General features: G+C 44.4%; 1 pseudogene; it reads left to right on the top strand.

The window, feature by feature from the left end:
* Window positions 1–10,619: 10,619 nt before the first annotated feature.
* On the top strand, window positions 10,620–12,702 carry LOC122673925 (annotated as a pseudogene).
* The last annotated feature ends 2,335 nt before the right edge of the window (window positions 12,703–15,037 follow it).

Here is a 15,037-nt window from a genome sequence, read left to right as displayed (position 1 = left end):
GGCCGAGTAATATTCCATTATATATATGTAGCACATCTTCTTTATTCATTCCTCTGTTGATGGACATTTAGGTTTCTTCCATGTGCTGGCCATTCTAAATAGTGCTGCTGGGAACATGGAGTGTATTTGTCTTTTTGAATTATGATTTTCTCTGGGTATAGGCCCAGGAGTGGGATTGCTGGGTCATATGGTAGTTTTATTTTCAGCTCTTTTAAGGAGCCTGTATGCTGTTCTCCATACAAAGTAAGGATTTTGTTGCATGGCACCAAGTGAGGGAGTGGCAGACTCAGATTCACTCCATTTTGATCTTTGGGTCAAGAGTTTTTTAAGGGGAAGAGCAAAGAAGCTGGTGATTAATCATCATCTTATGCTGTTTCTTAATCTGTTATATGCTTTTGGTTTGGTGGCCTTTGACCTGAGGTTGACCCTACTTAATCTGTGAAAGTCACTTTGCCCTGAAGGCTAACTCAGAACATCACATAAACAGTGATGCTTATCAGAAATCAGTGGCTCAAGACACTCGGCCTTCATTACTCCTAATTGATTAGGAAAACATGTGACTAAACCGGGCCTAGGACAAAAGGGAATAAAAGAGGAATGAGAGGAACAAGAACAGAAATCTAGGCATTCGTCTTAATTATAAACTAGTCATAGGAGTCAGTTTCATAACTGTCATTCTGGGCAGGTGCAACTAAGCTATAGGCTTCTTTATGGGATGCATGTTCAGAAAATAATGGTATTAACATGTTATGAGGATGGAGTTGCTGACCCTCTCAAGTCAAAAGGTCACCAAGACGGGCTCCCAAGCATGCCCAGTTGGAGGGTCAGTGGTTCCAACCAGCTTCAGCCAGCCAAGCTTGAACCAGACAGCTGACTGCAAGTTCCTGGAAAACAACTTGGACAAACAGCTTATTGTTTAGGCTATGTGATGCTTGAAGGACATGCAAGGTTTTTGTAGCAACAGTGAAAGTGAGATTGATCGGTGAAGGCCGGTCGCAGCTCATTATTCACTGAGCAGGTTACAGTTTAATGGATCTGATAACTACCCTTGGTTTCACATTTACCTGCCTACCACGTGCTCCCCTCCAAGAAGGCTAGAACCTGACCACACTGCCTGAGCAGCCCCAAATTCAAGATTCTCTTCCAGGCAGATTTTCATCCCATCAGCTTTGGCACATTTGTCTATTGCCTGTACATTAGGAAGAGGAAAGAAGTCAGAGGATGGTGTTCTGTTTCTAAAACAATGTCTTATAATTCGTGACTTTTCTCTATTTCTCTTGTTTGCAGTTTATCCAACTATCCACTAAACCCCAGCAAGTGCACAAAGCTCAGAATCTTCTCACACACAAAACAGCTTAAGGAAAATGTAGACAGAGTTTCCATACAACTGAGATAAATTACAGGTACCTCATCTTTACTAAGTATAATCTCAAAGAGGTCACTCGTGGGCTCCCTGCTTTCATTTCTCCTTTAGTGTGGCTTGGGGTCATTATTTATTTGTTTTTAGATAGGACATCACTCCCCCTCATGTTTAGGAAAAACTTGTTTACCTGTTAGTGCTATTTCTCTCTGTTTGGCTTTCACTCTTTTTCTAGCCTTCTTCTCCTCTTCCCAAATCTATGAGAAAAAATACGTTTTTCTTGCTGCAGCTGCAAATCCATTCATGAGCTCTGCCCTCAGACATTTCCTTGAACTTCTGAGCAGCATCTCTTCAGAATCTGGGCACTCAGAATGGTAACTTATGTTTGATTTGCCAGGTGTCTTACTTTAGTCAGCATAAATCAGGATCTCACAGGTAGTATTTCTCCATTTTTTTCTTTTGTCCTATCTTTGGTATTATCTTCCCTGTAGCTCAGTTGGTAAAGGGTCTGCCTGCAATGCAGGAGACCCAGTTTGATCCCTGGGTCAGGAAGATCCCCTGGAGAAGGAAATGGGAACCCACTCCAGTATTCTTGCCTGGAGAACCTCACGGACAGAGGAGCTTGGGAGGCTACAGTCCATGAGATCGCAAGAGCTGGACACGACTCAGCGACTAAACCACCACCACCATTTTTGGCTTTTTTTTTTGCGGGGGGGGGGGGGCAGGATGATTATCACAGCACCTCCACTTTATTCAGCTCTTCTTGTGTTTTTTGTGATTACTTTCTAAATCCAGTTTCTTTCAACAATCCCCACTTCCTCAAATTCTCCACCTCACCTCAGTCTCTCTCTATAACCATTTCTTTAGCCTCAGATGGATCACTCATAACATTTAGATACATATAAAATATGTTATGAACTCCTTATAAATGATTTAGGGGTTCAAAGCCCTCTCCATTTTTATTACACATTATCATTTGAACATTAAAGGTATGATAATTGTGCCCATCCACACATTTAAGTGCTCATGAACTTAGTGAGGTATTTACAGCTCTAGCATGAAAAAAACCTCATTTTTCCCATAGATTGGGCAAAAGAATGAGAATTCTAGAAAAAGGCAATGATAGATATTTCACAGAGGCAGACTATTGTATTTCCTTTAAATTCTTCCTTTGGATTCTTTCTTCCAGAACTTAGACACAACTTCAAGGAACTCTCTCCTAGAATCAGTCTTTGTGATACAGGTCCTCTTTTTTTACCCCAAAATTCTTATGTGAATTATGCAAATAGAAGTTCAGTAAGCTTGGAATATTTCCCTCACAGATTTTTGGGAAACATACTCTCTAAATCAAATCTTTGGGTGGGAAGATCTATTCTAGATTAGGTTATAGGGGATTGAAGAGCAAAAAGGGTGATTAGGAGACCAAAAGAAGAGAAACCAAATGTAAAATAGAAGGGTTTTGAATAGAGGATGGAGAATAAAGAAGAAAAGGCAAGAATAGGAAGCCTTGCTGGGAATTCTAATTATCAACAATGGACCCAAAATATGGTTCCTATTGATGAATCAACTATTTCATTATTACCTACAACTTGAAGCTGTCTCATTGGTTGTACATAGAATGTGATATCAGGTGTAACCAAACTGTATCTGGATATATGTAAAAACCTAATAATGGAAAGCCAAAAAGTTCCTCTTTGATTCTGCTGGGAAAGTTAAAGGAATCTTGGAATAAGAGAAGTGTATCACTAAGGATGTAATTAAAGAAAGTTGGGGAAAGAAAATAAGTCCAGAGCAAGTTAAGTACCAGGATTGAAAACCTACTCTGTTTTTGTGATGAAGTAGAGTAAGACATCCCTAAATGACTTCTCAGTGGTATCGCTCTTTCTGAGGGTGGGGCTGGGGGTGGTCTACAATCTTCGGTTGGAGGGTAGCAAACACTGAGAAGGCTCCCTGTGGGCACAACTCATGATCTTGCCTTCACTCTGCACCTTATGTCATCTTTCCATCACGGCCTTAACAGCCAACATGCCGACCCTTTCCCTTCCTAAAATGTTATCAGATCCCCCCCACCACCTCCTGCCAACTCTGCATGATCTCATGGAAGTTCATTACTCTTACTTCTCCTTAGCTATGCTTTTGGTTTCTAACACTTGGGAAGTCAAGGAGTAGGTGGGGTGTTCTTTCCACAATGTGCAATTCTGGGCACCTGCTACTTCCTCTTGGGCTCCATCTGCATATCTCTTTGCCCAAGTAATAGGTGTTAACACACCACTTGGATGACAGGACTTCAGCTGTGTATGAGGAGATCTGGGGACAGAGTAAGCTTAGCTTAGTCACTGAATCCAATTAGACGTGGTTCTGGCCTTTCCTGAGTTCATCTCCTCACATCTTTAGTGTGATGTCTCCTTCCTTTTCTATTGCTTTTGATGAATTTCACCAAAAAAGACACTCTCTGCTCTCAAACTATTTCTAGCTGATCTATCAGCTAATCTACCTGGTTAGATTATGCCTTCTAGGATTTAAAAAATGTTATTTAATTTTGTTCTTTTCTCTTATGTTTGAACATATAATCAAACAGCTTTGGATTGTAGTGAAAAAATGCCCCACTCTTAGTATGCCTAATGATTCCCAATATTGCTTTATTTGATTACATTTATAGATTGATACTTGTTTTATCATAGGCATCATCATTTTTCAGTTTTCCGTGTTTGATTTTTATTATTTTCCCATTAAAATACTTAAGCAATTGTACAGACAAAATTGGACTGTATCTAATAGGATGCTATGTGAGATACTTGAAATGTTCATAGATCCATAGGTATATGAACTTGGCTTTGTGAAAGGTGAGTTAGGTGTGTCCGTGTAGAGTATGTGCAAGGTCATATCTATAAAAGTATGAAGTACACAAATCAAAGATTACTTGTTCTCTCCTCTTTGGGGGCTCAAATCCAAGTCCCACCTACTAGGTGCATCCTACATTAAGGCTTCCTCTGTACTATCAGCAGGGAAATGAAGCCACCACTAACAGCTCCTTCATGGGGCTGCTGAGTGAATCAGATGAGACAGTGCCTGTGGGAAGCACATAGGAAAGGTGTTTTTGCTGTGAAAGATCAGGAACAAGGGGAGTGTATGTAATTCCCTGAGTCCTTAGGCACTGGAGGTAATGTATGTCCTCAGATTGCTGAAGAAGTCAGGGAAGCTAATCTTGTTGGTAAAGAAATACAAAATGCCTTTGTTTTTGGTATTCAGAGGAATGGAATTCTAGGGGCTTCCCTGGTGGATCAGATGGTAAACAATCTGCCTGCAATGCAGGAGACCTGGGTTGGATCCCTGAGTTGGGAAGATTCCCCTGGAGAAGGGAATGGATACCCACTTCAGTATTCTTGCCTGGAAATCCCATGGACAGAGGAACCTGGCAGGCTATAGTCCATTGGTTTTGGTATTCACAAGAATGGAATCCTACCTCCATTAAAGTGTTTCTTTGCTATATGTTTTCATTTCTCCATAAACCTATATGATATACTATTAACAGTACCTGAGTGCGCTTGTATAATTACTATTTCACAGTTATAAATGGGTCCTTGATTTCTTATTTTGGTTTCACTTAATGTCTTGATTCCTTCATCTATGGATTCCTCTCCCCTCAGTACCAACTTAGAAAAGTGCATTTAGGACTCATCTCCCCTGCTTAAATGGGAAAATTGAGGCCCTGGGAGAAGAGGCTCTAATGATCATCCTTGGGCAAGAGTAAACCTCACCCAAAGCTTGACACTCAGGTCCTGGTGATTCCTTTTTTTTCTAAAGGAGTTGTTTTTACTGCTTCCACCATCTCTCTCATTCCCAGTTTATAAGAAAATAGTTGGGTCCAGTTTTTCCTTCTTGGTTGACCAGAGACAATAATGCAGTTTCCTAGCTCATTGTCTTTTCTCCTGCATTGTCTGTGTCTAAAGCAATTGGCGCCCAATTCTTTGCCCCTCTTTCCCACTTCCTCATCCCAGAGTGCACATCCCAGGCTGCTGTCAGGCCACATGTCCACAGGGGACAGCAGAGGGGGAGAGAGAGAGAGTGGTCACAGGTTCCCAGGTGGTCCCTGCCTGCTCCCTGGAGCTCACATCTCCCCAACTGAGGATGATGCTAAGATGCGCTCACTCCCCAGGGGAGACAGCTGCTCTTTCAGAACCCCTGTGGTGCTATGTTCAAATGTGCACAGACTCAGTACTGAGGAGAGCTGGAGGCAGCCACCTTCCCAGTGCATTCTGGTTTCAGGTCTTCCACCAGGAGTGTCTGCAGGGATACAGAGAGAGGGGCCCGGCAGGGTGGGGTGTCTCCATCCTGGAGTTGTGTTGTTTCTGTTACTTTGGATGGCTCCAGCGGTGCTGGGATTGGGACCTGTGCCTGCAGGGAGTGTGGAGGGACCTCGTGGCTCCTTTCAACTCACTGGACTTGCTCTGTTGTCCACTGGGTGCAGCAGCCAAGGTCAAGTCCTGCATCTGGACCTGGGTGGCAGGGTGGGCATCTGGACCTGGGTGGCAGGGTGGGACCTGGCCTGGGCGAGTCCCTGCCTTCCCTCCTGTCTCTGTCCTGCCCCTCTCAGAGCCTTCACAGCACTTGTCATCAAGGTCGGTCATCTCAACCTTATTTACTGTCTGTTTCCCCAATTTGCCTCTGAGGGCTGGGGTTATTTTGTTAACGATGTATGTCTGGAACCCTGGTAGGACCAAGTCCAATCAGTCATTCAGTCATATTTCCTGAATGAATGGGTGAAGGGTGGGTGATTTGAGTTGCCTGCATTCTCTTGCTATTGCTGATTTGGGGTTCAGCAGCGAAGGTCCTGCTGACAAGATTCCACTCCCTGCACATGTAGGGACAGGCACGCGTTGCGGACAAAGAGGAAACACCAGTCATCGACGTTGAGAGGGGAGGCAAGACCATAAACAGGGGGAGGGAAGTCTAAGGGTGAAAAGTCTTGGCAGGAAGAAGACAAGAGGGATTGAGGTGAGAGTGTAATAGAAAACTAGTTTGAGAAGTTTGCTGGCTGGTGTGAGGTGGGCTGAAGCCTGCTACACCAAGTGGAGTATTCCTGACTCCAGGGTCATCCCTAAATTAACTCCCTCACCTCTCATTTCAAGACTTCAAATATTTTAGAATGTACCGTCTCAGGATGTGATGTCATGGAAACCTATTGGGTAAGAAAGACCTTGCTCTCTGGGTGGTAGTGATAGTGAATGAAACGTAAAATAGGCCCATGGGCTAAATTCCTTTCTCACTCATGCATTTATAACACCTGCTGAATGGGACACACGTCAGTATGGGGCCCAGTAGGCGAGATCACAATCGGGGAAGTGGTACGTGGAGGAGCTGTGGCCTCCTAGGAGACCGACCATCATGAATTCTTCACGAGTGATGTAGCACTCTGGGCTGGACCTCTCTCTGGTTCCCCAGTAACACGCGAGACCCAAGTGAGATCCCTTCTTCAAGAAAAGGGACACCCTCCCTGTCTCCTACCCATCACTGTCTCCTACTCATCACGGATGGTCAACAGCCAATCATGGGAATTTATTCTTTAGTACATTCTTTTTTTAAACCATTTATTAAAGAATAAATGTTTGCAGACCTAAACTATAGACTTTGAATCCTGTATTCAGAGATCAGTATGTTTTCAAATTCAGAAGATATCGCATACTTGGCATTTTTGTTACTGTAAACAAGTAGGTACTGGAGTGAGAAGACTCTGGTTTCAAACCCCAGCTGTACATTTATTGACTATGTGACTTGGGATGGAGATCCTTACACATTTTGAGATTTTTAATCACCTGTGATATGGAGATGGAAACTTTCGCAGCCACTTTGCACTGTAGGAGCTAGTGTAGGGCGGGCACTCGGTGAATGAGGTCTATCCACAATGCTGTAGTCAGAAATTCCTCGGCAACCAGAAGTTCTTTTTTAGTTTTGTGTCCAGCTAGATTCTTGGGTTTCACTGGTGGCTCACACTGTAAAGAATCCGCCTGCAATGCGGGAGACCTGGGTTCCATCCCTGGGTTGGGAAGATCCCCTGGAGAAGGGAAAGGCTACCCACTCCAGTATTCTGGCCTGGAGAATCCCATGGACAGAAGAGCCTGGTGGGCTACAGTCCATGGGGTTGCAAAGAGTCAGACAACTGAGCGACCTACTTCCTTCCTAACTAGATAGTGAAACCTAATTAGAATTTAACAGGGAGGCTATTTATTGCCTTTGTTTATTCTGTTCAGTGTGAATACTTGTGTACTTTGCTTCAGAAATATTAATGTATTTGATTCCAGGGTGTGCCAGACCCTTCTGGGATTGGATTCTGAAACACACCTGTTCTCACCTTATCTTTCTCTCTTTGTTTTTAAAGATTTTTTTTTTTTTGATGTGGGCCATTTTTAAAGTCTTTATTGAATTTATTATGATAATGCTTCTGTTTTATGTTTTGGATTTTTGGCCTTGACGTATGTGGGATCTTAGCCCCCTAACCAGGGATCAAACCCATACCCCTGCATTAGGAGGGGGAGTCTTAACCACTGGACAGCCAGGAAAATACCCATTTTATCTGTCTGATGAGAAATTGTCAGGCCATGACTACCCCATTACCTTCTGTTAAAGCCTAAAATGCACATATGCAAATAATCATATAAGAAAACATGAATTTCCATTTTCAAAATCTTTTTGCTTTGGACTAGGAATGAAAACTTAATAGATGACCTCATTCAATTGTTTAATCAAAATTTACAAAGTCCTTATATTTTGTAAGATGTGTTGCTAGGTGCTGTGAAGGCTGCAAAGATGAAAAGAGAGACCTGCCACTGAGAAACCAGGAATTTAGTGCTTGGGATGAAGGTGGCACAAGAAAAATTATAATATACAAGGAAGAGCATGCTGACTTCCTTGGCTGGGATTCCAGGCAGGACAGGTTCACCACTGGAGAGAGGGTGAAGCTTCATAAAGGTGGGACATTTGAAATGTGGGTAGGAATGTGCCAGGCGAAGATGAAGGATGGGGTATTCTGAGCAGAGGGAGCAGTAAGGAAGAGGTGTGGCAGCAGGGTGGGATTAACTGTTTGGAGAATAGTAAGTGGTCCAGCTTGGTGGGAGCACAGAGTGTGTGGTAAGGAGGAGGTGAGGGTAAGGCTGGAGGGGAAGTGGGCAGGACGGTAGAAAGCCGGGACTGCCAGGTGGAGTTTGTGCTCAGTTTAGCAGACAAGGAAAGGGATAGGTGTTGCTTAAAATATTTTTTTTTTCTGATTGCTAAACTAATGTGTTCAAATAAAAAGAACTTGGAAAACAAATAAAATATATTAATATATATATATACACATACATACATGAAAACATGTCAATGATCATAATCCACACCTAGAGATAACTGTGGTTGATATTTTATTTTACTTATTTAATATTTTATTTAATTAGTAAATTTAATTAAATTATTGCTTATTTAATTTAATATTTTATTTACTTATTTTTTTAATTAAAACATTTTTTTGGCTTCACTGGGCTCGCTGTTACAGTGGGCAGGCTTTCTCTAGTTGCAGTGCTAAGGTTCTCTAGTTGTATGTGCGGGCTTAGTTGCCCCATGGCATGTGGGATTGTAGTTCCCAGATAAAGGATGGAACCTGTGTTCCCTGCATTGCCAGGTGGATCCTTAACCACTGGACCACCAGGGAAGTCTCCATTGTTAATATTTTAAAATGAGTCCTTGCAGTCTTTTTCTGTATAAAGGTAGAAGACTTAGCTAGTTTGATTAATTAATTCTGAGGGTAATATATAAATGGAACCACATTGCTTCAGATTATTTGAAAAATAGCCTTTGGACATAATACTGTAGAAAGAGAAATATAACAGCAGTATATGGGTAGGTTGGATATACCGATATGTACAAATAAGAAAGCCATTAAGAATGCTGCTGTGATGATTAGGGTGAAACAAATCCTTGAACCTGGATGGTAGCTATGAAAAAAGAAAGATGACAGGATGAGAAAAAACTGTATTTAAAATGACGGCAATTCAAGTGGTTTAGAAGGAAGAAGGAAAACCCAGAAATACCTTCCAGGTTTCAAGTCAGGGTGACTGGGGTTTTGGGGGGAATGGACATGATACTAGCTTTAGGGGATGATTGTGTGTGTATTTTTTTACCCATTTTGAGTATGTGGTGGTGTGAGATGTGGGTTGAGAACAAAAAGGCAGATTCAAGATTCATTTACATTTTCAGATTTTTCTGGTTAAGGGAGATGATGAGTTTTCTGAAGGAGAGACTAGAGAGACAAAAGATGGATTGGAAGAGAGATGTGGGGACATTCATATTTAGAAAAGAGCAGAACAGGAGCTAGAGAAGGAGCCAGCCAAAGAAAAGTCAGAATTGTCAGAGAATTGAGAGTCGAGTGGCTCTACAGTCAAGGGTGGAAGCTATTTCAAAACATTGTGATTCACAGAGTGAAAGCCACAGAGAAGGCAAGAAGGATGAGGACTGGGCACAAAGGATGAAAAGAAATCATGTACAAGGTACCAGATCCTGAGACATGGAAGTGTTAGTTGCTCAGTTGTGTCTGACTCTTTGTGACCCCATGGACTGTAGACTGCCTGGCTCCTCTATCCATGGAATTCTCCAGGCAAGAATATTGCAGTGGGTAGCTATTCCCTTATCCAGGGATCTTCATGACTCAGAGATCAAACCCAGGTCTCCTGTGTTGAAGGCAGATTCTTTACTGTTGGAGAACTCTGCTAATAGCAGGTGTTATTATATTAAATGACTATCATATTTGGCAGTGAGGAAGGGTTTACCAGACCCAGCCAAATGTCTTGCACAGAGATGGAGCTTAACAAATGTGTTGAATGAAATAATGAATGAATAGGAGACAAAAGACACAAAAGTGTCTAGGAGTGATGGTGATGTGTGTGTGTGCTGTCATAAGTTGAGTCTGACTTTTTGTGACCTGCCTGGACTGCAGCCTGTCGGGCTCCTCTGTCCATGGCATTTTCCAGGCAAGAATACCGGATGGTACTGTGGAGGTGGCCAATTCCTAACTCTGTCCAGCAGAGCCAATCAGTTCCTTGCCCCTGGGGACCTTCTGCCCTTGGGACTGTGTCTCCTGGATGTTGAATTTGACTATGCATACAGGCCAGTCTGCTTGGGAAGCCAGGCCAGCCATCAGGGAGCAAGGTCAAGAGAGAGGCTGGTGGCCATTCCTCAATAAGACTTCCTGGAGTCTCACAGGCAGTCCAGAGAAGGGGCATCAAGTGCCATGAGTGACCTCAGCATCATCAGGGAGCTTGTTCTCCTAGGGTTTTCTCATCCACACCAAGTTCCAGTCCTTCCTGTTTGTCTTCATCCTATTGGTATAGGTGCTGACTCTTCTGGGGAACCTGGCCACTGTCACCCTCACGTGCCTAGACCTGGGCCCCCACTCACTCATGTACTTCTTCCTCTGCACCTTCTCCCTCAGGGAGGTGCTGGTCACCTCCACTGCGATCCCTAGGATGCTGGCTGACCTGCTGTCCCCTCGCAGGACCATGGCCCTGGCAGAATGCCTGACCCAGTCTTTCTTTTACTTCTCCCTGGGCTCCACCGACTTCCTGCTCCTCACAGTCATGGTCTTCGATTGCTCCATGGCTGTCTGCTGCCCTCTCCACTACCCGACCATCATGAACAGGCTGGTCTGTGTGAAGCTGTTGGTGGTCTGCAGGGTGGTGGGGTTCCTATCCATTATCTCCCCAACCCTACAGAAAACCCAGCTCTGGTTCTGCATCCCCAACATCACTGACCACCACATCTGCGACTCTGCCCCGCTGCTCAAGCAGTCCTGCTCCGACACCCAGTACACCGCGCTCATGGACTTCTTCCAGTCCTTGCTCTTCAGAGACCAGACAAGGGCCCCTCCGCGCAGCTCAACAAGGTGGTGGCCCTGATGACTGCCCTGGTGACCCCATTCCTCAACCCCTTCATCTTCATCTTCCGGAATGAGAAGGTCCAAAAGGTCACAGTGGAGAAGGCAATGGCACCCCACTCCAGTACTCTTGCCTGGAAAATCCCATGGATGGAGGAGCCTGGTAGACTGCAGCCCATGGGGTTGCTAAGAATCAGACACGACTAAGTGACTTCACTTTCACTTTTCACTTTCATGCATTGGAGAAGGAAATGGCAACCCACTCCAGTGTTCTTGCCTGGAGAATCCCAGGGCCGGGGAGCCTGGTGGGCTGACGTCTATGGGGTCGCACAGAGTTGGACATGACTGAAGCGACTTAGCAGCAGCAGCAAAACGTCATGGAGGTTACGTCCGAAAGGATCCCCCTGAGACGCCCAGCCGCCCTCAGATGAGAGCAAGGAGGGGGGACCGTCCACTGCGGGTGGCGCCCAGGCGCCCAAGCTGGGGCTTCTCAGTCTCCTTCCTTGTCTCTCCTGCCGCCTCCACCCCACTGAAGTCTCTGTTCTCTCCACAGGGAGCGGATGAGTTCACATCATCCAAATGTCTCAAAGGCAGGCGTCTGTGAGCCTGCACTAGTTAAGGAAAGGATGATTTCAAGACAGCTGGGGGTGAAAACAGTGTGATGATGGCAATTCAAATTACAAAACTTTTTGATTGAAGTTGCTCAGTCGTGTCCGACTCTTTGTGACCCCACGGACTATAGCCAGGTTCTTCCGTCCATGGGATTTTCCAGACAAGAATACTGGAGTGGTTTGCCATTTCTTTCTCTAGGAGATCTTCCCAACCCAGGGATCGAACCAGGGTCTCCGACATTGCAGGCAGACTCTTTACCATTTGAGCCACCTGGGAAGCTTCAGAACCATAGGCCAAAATACTGGAGTGTGTAGCCTTTCCCTTCTCCAGGAGATATTCCCAACTCAGTGATCGAAACCAAGTCTCCAGCATTGAAGGCAGATTCTTCACCAGCTGAGCCACAAGCAATCTCAATTTAAAAAGATAATCCAATCAAGCTCTTGCACAGGGACTTGGAATGTAGGGAGAACTCAGTAAATATAGCTGTTATTATGAAATGTGCTATTAAACTCTCTCTTCAAGGTCCTGCTCTATGGTTTTGTTCTTATTCCTTTATGTTTCTTTGTGTGCAGTCTTTTCTAAGGCTGTGTTCCTTTCTCAGGAACTAGTTTCAGAGTCTAGGCTGGGGTCCTGAAAGTGGAAGGTTCTCAGAAACGAGCTGAGAGGACTGGCATCCTCAAAACAGAAAAAACTATGTGCCTCTTGCCAGGACCCCATCCGGGACAGCTCCTGGGACCCCCGTCCGGGACAGCTCCTGGGACCCCCGTCCAGGACAGCTCCTGCAGCAGAAGCACCGCTCACACCTGGGCTGCCCACTGCTCCCTCCTGACCCCCAGACCTCTTGACTTTTAAACAGAAATGACTCAGGGGGCCACTTTCCCATCCCTCTTATATAGCAAGGTCATGAGGCCCCATGCCTAGAAAGAAGGGCATGCCCTTTTCATTTTTTAAATGTTTTAATCCTTCCTCTGCACACAGGAAAGAGAGGACGAAAGCTGGATTGCTGTTCCCACACTCGCTACCACCCTCTTCTTAAGGGCTAGCTCTTCTCCTCCTCTCCCGCAGAACCACAGATCCCACAGAACCACAGAACCTAGAGGGAGGGCCCTCAGAGGCTGGGGTTCCTGGGAGTCACCTGGCTGGGAGACTGTCAGCAGCCCTGCGGGGAAGACAGAGGTGGTAGAAGGCAGATGAGGAGGAAATGGAACAAGATGGGTCTTGTGGGTAGTGGGCTGGAGGGCGGGTGAAGGAAGGTATCCTTGGAAAGCTGGGAATGGTTTCGGGAGTCAGTGCCAGTGGAAATAGCTTTGGCATCTGATTTCTTATACCAGACGTAACCTGGACTGCCCTGGAATTCTCAAAACAGGACCAAGAATAGATGCAGACGCCCCTGGAGCTAGTTCTCTTCACAGGGTTCTAGAGAAGCCCTGGTGGTCATGTACAGTGGAGACAGTCACAGCGTGGGGGCCACCCCTCAAACCCAGTGTTGTGAAGAAAGAGGTGGTGGAAGGAACAAGTGTCCCAGGATATGTGGTCTGGGGGCCTGAGTCTCCTTTTATGACCAGGAAGCTTGGTCTCCAATTCAACTGGTTTTTTTTGTTTGTTGTTGTTGTTGTTTTTTAAATAACTACCATAGGACACGTTCCCATCTGTGGGCCTCTCCAAAAAAAAGTAGGCAGGTACTTTTATTCTGCAGTAAAGGCCCACTGGGAAAACATTTTTTTTTCATTCTGAGAACTTTCTTTCCTCTAAGTCTCAAGGGACTAATTACTTACCACCCTAGCAAACTTTGTGGGAAAAAAACTGAAGAACTAAATGGTAGGCAATTATCTCCTTTTGATAGGCAAGCACTTTCCTTCAACTTTTTTGCTTCTCAGATAATCAGCACACAAATCCGCTCAGGTTTTCCTCCTGAGAGACTCTTTCCTGCGACTCTCATCTCTGCACCCTCCCTCTAAAAATTTAAAACTACATCTGTGCCCCTATTTCTGTTTTGCAGCTAAGAGACAAAGGCATAGAGAACAAATGTATGGAGGCCAAAGTGGGGAGGAATTGGGAGATTGGGATTGACATATATACACTCTTGATACTACGTATAAAATAGATAACTGATATAAACCTGTTATATAGCTCAGGGAACTCTCCTCCATGCTCTCTGGTGACCTAAATGGAAAGGAAATCCAGAAAAGAGGGGATGTATGTATACGTACAGCCGATTTACTCTGCTATACAGTAGAAACTAACACAAGTTTTTAAGCAATTATACTCCAATAAAAATTAATTTAATAAAATAATCAGTAACAAAAAAAGAGTTAAAAAAAATACCCAACTGCCTGCAGCAGGCTTTTGCCCATTTTTCACAGTATTCCTGTAGGACTGGGCTCTCTGACTCACCAGTTTTGGGGGAGGTGTAAGGAGCTTTGTCCCGTCACAGTAACTGCCCGGTCATAGGCAGCATCTCAGAGGCATGACATTCTTAACACACTTGCCTGTGGTTCCTTGCTACTCAAATTGTGATCCCTGGAACCACATTGGCATCTCTTGGGATCTTTTTGGAAATGCAAAATCTGGACTCCACCTGGTTCAGACCTTCTGAACCTGAATCTGCATTTTTAACAAGACTCCTGGGTGATTTACAAGTACAATAATATTTGAGAAGTGATGATATTAATACTAGAATATGCAGAGCATGCTGGGAATACAGGGAGGGAGTTTGTTAGATTGAATCTTCTCAAACGTGGTGTCATTTGAGTTGAGGCTTCACAAGTGCCAAGAAGGGGAAAAGTGAATTCCAGAGGGGCAACTTAATGTAGAAAGTAACATAGACATGAAAATGGCATATCGTGTGGGCAGTGCAAGTCTGGAGAGATGGAATTAATGAATGATCCCTGGAGAGTGGTCATGGGTCTCTTCACCTTATCAAATCCAGGTCTCTTGATTGGGGCGAGGGGGTCACAAGTGTCCTCTGAAAGATGCTTCACTCACTGAAGTCATAAGATGATGAGCTTTGTAGTAGATATAGAGGGCTTTACTATGGAAACTTTTGCATGCTAGGGCAATTCTACCATATTCACAAAGGTACTATTTACCTTCAGGGCTGGAATTTTATTGCCTTCAATTTTGAAAAAGACCTAAGTAAGTTCATTAAGAGTTTAGGAATAGTT

The sequence above is a fragment of the Cervus elaphus genome, chromosome 18 (genome assembly GCF_910594005.1).
Source record: "Cervus elaphus chromosome 18, mCerEla1.1, whole genome shotgun sequence".
Taxonomy (NCBI): Eukaryota; Metazoa; Chordata; class Mammalia; order Artiodactyla; family Cervidae; genus Cervus; species Cervus elaphus.
Note: the sequence above shows the minus strand (reverse complement) of the source record. Positions and strands in the feature narration are given on the sequence as shown.